Source organism: Nicotiana attenuata, unplaced genomic scaffold (assembly GCF_001879085.1).
Source record: "Nicotiana attenuata strain UT unplaced genomic scaffold, NIATTr2, whole genome shotgun sequence".
Classification (NCBI taxonomy): Eukaryota; Viridiplantae; Streptophyta; class Magnoliopsida; order Solanales; family Solanaceae; genus Nicotiana; species Nicotiana attenuata.
Genome location: NW_017673402.1, coordinates 131,231 through 136,695, shown reverse-complemented (window position 1 = coordinate 136,695; position 5,465 = coordinate 131,231). Strand labels below are relative to the sequence as shown.

The following is a 5,465-nucleotide window of genomic DNA, read 5'->3' as shown; positions in this document are numbered from 1 at the left end:
GCAAGAGCAAATAAGAACGGGCTGAGCGCAGATCCTTGGTGTAACCCCATAACCACCGGAAAAGGCTCTGAGTCACCTCCCACAGTCCTAACCCAAGTCATAGCTCCATCATACATATCCTTTATTGCCCTAATGTAAGCCACCGGCACACCTTTCACCTCCAGACACCTCCAAAGGACGTCCCTAGGGACCTTGTCATACGCCTTCTCTAGGTCAATAAACACCATATGCAAATCCCTCTTCCTATCCCTGTATAGTTCCACCAACCTCCTGATAAGGTGGATAGCTTCCGTAGTAGAATGACCCGGCATGAAAAAGGTAGAGGATCTGGTATGGATCGGGAGGATTGAACCCGACGTGAATCGAACACGCAACCTTCTGATCTGGAGTCAGACGCGCTACCATTGCGCCACGGATCCTGTTGACTGGTACCACAAAACTACTTCTCTCAATTCCGCCCATACTAAAGTTGGCTCACAGCCTCTCTCGAAGTAAAAGATGTGGGTACACCCGTGGGAGCTTCAATCTCGCTGGAGCTTAGTCGTTTTATCATCATGACTTCTCTGAAGAAGCTGCTGTCCTTGATAGCTATTTTGTGAATCTTGCTTCAGGCCGCAAGGCCGTGCTTTTGGGCAGTCATGACAAACCAGGGATTTGGCACGTATACTTTGGCTCAGCTGCAGCAGTTCAGTCTAAGGACCCTGTCTACACTCTTGATATGTGTATGACTTGTTTGGACAGAGAGAAGGCTGCTATCTTTTACAAGACTGAATCAAGCTCAGCAGCCTCACATGGCTGTTAATTCTGGCATAAGAAAGATACTACCTTGCTCTGATATATGTGATTTTGAGTTTGATCCCTGTGGTTATTCCATGAATTCTATTGAAGGAGCTGCTCTTTCTACTATCCCTGTTACACTAAAAGATGATTTTAGTTATGTTTGCTTTGAAGCAGTTGGGTATGATCTGAAATATTGAGTCTGGGTTCGCTGGTTGAGAGGGTATTGGCATGTTTCCGGCCAGACAAGTTTTCTATTGCTTTGCATGCTGATGTTGTTTGCAGGACACTGCAGCATATTTTGCTCTCTGGATATTAAGGGTTACTCGCTTGCTGAGTGGATCCCAGAAGAACTTGGTGAGGGTGGTTTATTGTCTACCAGAAGTTCACTAAGACTTCGATTTGTCAATCTCCCAAGTCTATTCAGAAGGGCTGCTGGAAAGAGGAAGAGAAGGAAGAAAAGGAGTAGTACTGAGGGTTTGCTTGTTTCTGTTAGTGCGTCATTTGTGAATGTTTTCTAGTGTTTGGTTGTGATATTGTTCCTTGTTTTTCCGAATAATGGACTTAACAGTCCACATAGTGTCTTTTGGATTAGTAGTGCTGCTGTAAATTGAGAACTTAGTCCGGCTTTCTGGTGTTCTACCAGGAGCTCTGTGGTCTTTGGTATATTGTTTGTTCTTAGTTGTCATTTGTCGATTGATCCTAATAGAAGTGTTTGTTGTCTACGTATTGGCGCTCTGAAAATTGTGATGAAATGCCAAGTTGTTTTCTGCAGCCAACCTTGTTTTACCATTTTGTTTGTGCGCTTCACTCGGTTAGCTACAAAAAGATTTGCTGCATTGCAGGGAAAAGAAGTCTTGACAGCTAACACCTAAGACAAATAAAAGAAGGTATGTTTTCTGAACTCTGAAGCATAGCATTGCTAATGATTTGAAAAAAAGCAAGACATAGATGCATAAATGTTGATATTGTGACACAACCAAATCTTACCTAAATGTCAACTGCAAAATGCGGTAGTCTTGCACTAGTCTCTAGTTGTATCAACTTTTGTGTTTTATGATAGTGATTCTATACACATAATATATATGTATACACATATCTTTTTGTACCGAAGGAATGGCTTAAGGGTTGAGGCATAGAAGTAACAACGTGAAGATCCCATTTTTTAATACCAGTCACAACGCTTGTTCTGAACCAATCTGCTCCATCCTTGGTGGATATGATTAACTTGTGGACTAGACTGCTTGCCTGGTTAATAGGTTAAGTTGCGCCCACGCCATATGGTGGACAAGCTAGTTTTGGACACCACCAATGTCAATATACGGAGCCGATGTATAAATTACGGGTTCGGCAGACAACCAATAACTTTGGTTCAAACCAATTTAGAACTCAATAACTTAAAATGATTAAAATCTCAAGCCCATAAACGTTAAATCCTGGCTCCGCACCCTAAATTTTCTTTTGAAGGTTTGCATTCACCTTGCGATAAAATTTTCTCTATATTTTCAGATGTTGCTCTCTGCATGTTGACTAAAGAAGAGATACTAGTGTAACCAGCTCCAAGTGTATTTACCCATCCATGCTTCAGCTTATATCAAACGTGCATGAAACTAGAATGTGAAATTCATGTCAATGAATCTTTTTTCCCCTATGGGGTGCAAATTGCGTGTAGTAAAAATCATACAATTACGCCTCATTCGTAAACCAATTAATCATGAGCCTTCCTAAGAATTCATTAATTCATCTTACTTATGCTAGATTTTTTGTGTAAAATGCATGCTTGAAATCTTTATGTAGGAATATTTTAGCTTTCGAGAAATATACTTGATGGGGCTTTAGGTTATCATATCTTAGTGAAAGACCTTTATATATATTCTGCCCTAATGAATTTTGAACTGTATTCTTTCATGACAATTAACGATATATAAAATGGCTTTCTCCCATATAAATTTTCAAGGAATTAGAGAAAAGAAAGAGCACTAAGGGCAGGTAAAAAAAATGCTGAATCATGAATTGATTTGTTTAATAATTTACCAAGCACAAGAAAAAGGTAAATATAACGCCAAGAATTGGAAATTACAAATTTACAGTAATTTGAAGCTGCTAAGGTTGTTACATATGTAGCCAGATCGTCCTTTCTCCTTTTAATTAAGGAGAAACCTGCACTCTGCACTCCGGTAATGAGAGTACCTTTTACTTTTTCTTTCACTAAGACAAGTTATTATTCAATTTTCAGTCTCTTTTCTCCCTTTATCTGGTAAAAACGTACACTAACATGTATAAGTTCTGTGTATACTTTTTCTCGTATTTTCTTTATCCATTTTAAACTTGTAGCGAGGGAAATGTGGGAAGGGGGGCATGAATATGGCTATGTGGTTTTGGTCAGACTTGCTTTTGTGTTAACCATTAACCATTTACCAAAAACAGAAGAAAGATCATGAATTTGAATCAAACCAAGGGCTGGTTTTTTTTAATAATATCATTTGTATTTGAATGGCTTTGGCTGATTAATCTAGATTCACGCGAGACTCTGTTTGACTCAAAAGATGTTAACTCTTTTTAAGCAAATCAATCAAAAAGATGAAGGGGTAAATCGTAATCGAGAATAATAAACCCTAGGATAGTTTTTAGGAAGATGGACTTGCCACAGTAGAAGAGATAGATTAGTAGAAAGATAAAGAGTAGAGAGAAAAAGAGAGAGAATTTGTCTTTCTTCTTCTTCCCAAAAAAGGATCTCTCTATTACAAGACCTGGATCCCCCTTATATAATGGAGGATCCTTTACACATTACAGGAACGACAAAAGGAAAAGTATATTTTATAACGGAACCAACGACGACGCGAGGACGTCTCTCCTTTCCTTCCTGGGTCGCCTCTTCCCCCTATACCGACACGTTGATACCTGATGGTTGGTCGTGCTACCTTTGAGACGTGATCGACCAAATTCGAACCCATACAGTTAGTCCTTCCGTTTGTCGAGGTCGCAGTGAGGTGCGTCCTCGATGGGCGGAATTAGTGCCTCTTTGAAAGAGAATTTGGCTTGCCGAAACATTACGCCGTGGCCAATAGAGGAGATCATAATCACATTCGGCGGAACGTTGAAAAGAACGCTCCTCCCTGGATGACGTCAGCGTTTGTATGCGTCATCATTATGCGTATTTTCGAGGCAGAAAAGCTGACGGTTTGGCGCTTGGTTTCCGGCGCTGATTTGAAACCTGCCGCCTCGATTCTGGCGCCACCCAACCCTATAAATGGGTGAAGGGTTCAATCTCGCTGAAGAACTTTAGCCACTCTCGAGAATTCTTCGATCTTCTTCTCCCATTTTCACATATCCTCATTTTCTCGCTTTCATTTTCGATCGGGAGCCTTCTTTTCTTATTCTCCATTGGTGTGACTCGCTACCTCTATACAAAATCATGCCGAAATTTTGTCGCCCTACTGATGAGGTTCTTGAGATTGCTCCGGTGAGTGTAGTGCCTTTCTCTGATAGCGGAGAAGTGGAGGTGGAGGATGACGACAGTCCTCTTACAGTGGAGGCATTATTACCACGGCATCCCTCATCTCGGAGTGACTTCAGTAAGAACCCACTTCCTACTCCGAGCCCCGTACTTTTCGAGACGGACCAAACTCATCTCGACGCCCTTCGTATAAAATACGATATCCCTGCCCACGTGGAGATGGTTCTGGCGGGTGGGGACTACGCTAACGTTCACAGACCCGGGTACTACGCTTTCTATGAGTATCCGTTTATGATCAGTTATACCTTGCCTCTTTTTCCTTTGGCGGATGAGTTCTGCAGATTCTATCATATCTGCCCGGCTCAGCTCACGCCATACACACTCAAAGTGCTCTTTTTGTTGACTAAATATGTGGAACTAGCCGGGAGTGACGTCAGCGTGCACCACCTCTTGCATTTATTCTCGCCCGGTTTCCTTAGGGGCACCATGGTGCACCTAAGGCTTCGTGGCACGAAGGGGTTGGTGGTCGGAACAGACGACCGGCCGAGCCGTAAGTATTGGCACAAATACTTCTTTATCAAGACCGAGCACATGGTTTCTAACCCCGCCGGGTTCCCAGAAAAGTGGAACGACAATCGTAAGTATCGTAGTTCTTTGTATTCTCCATCTTCTGCAAATGTTGCTTCTGACCGTTTGTTTTGCAGCTATGGCTCGCCCACCCCAGCCTGTCATCGGCCTCAGGAACTGGGTTGCCGTCCTGTTGCCCCATGCGGAGGAGACGCGAACTTGGGCCGCTTTCATTCAGCGCTACGGCCCTAAGGCTTCCTCAGGTAAACCTTTGATTTATTGCATCGCCGGTCGTGTGGCTCTATCTCACTTGTATGATTTTTGTTGATGATAGGTCGGGGAGCTTCTCGGAGAAAGGCGCCAGTCCTTGCTTTTAGGCGACATGCTGCTGTCACAGGAGCTCAGGACGTCTTGTATACGTCTGTCCGAGAGGGCCATCCTCTACCTCTTCGGCGGGAAACTCCGTCCGTATCTGCGACGGCAAGAGACACACCCTCGTTGGCGCCAACCTCTCATCCTATCGACGAATCCTCTGATGGTGACGAACCATTAGAGAGGAAAAGGAGAAGGTTGGAGTTAGGAAAGGGGGTGACTACTGATGCTGACGGGAGTGGGGCATCTCGGACGACGTCAATGCCTGTGTTCATGGCTGAAGCTATTTGTC

The 5,465-nt window shown here is 43.2% G+C and overlaps 1 non-coding gene and 1 pseudogene across 1 annotated transcript; one reads left to right on the top strand and one right to left on the bottom strand.

Moving 5' to 3' along the window:
* Nucleotides 1–347: 347 nt before the first annotated feature.
* TRNAW-CCA lies at nt 348–419 on the bottom strand. The gene has a single exon. It is a non-coding gene; the product is annotated as a tRNA-Trp (tRNA).
* Nucleotides 394–1,898, top strand: LOC109216290 (annotated as a pseudogene).
* The last annotated feature ends 3,567 nt before the right edge of the window (nt 1,899–5,465 follow it).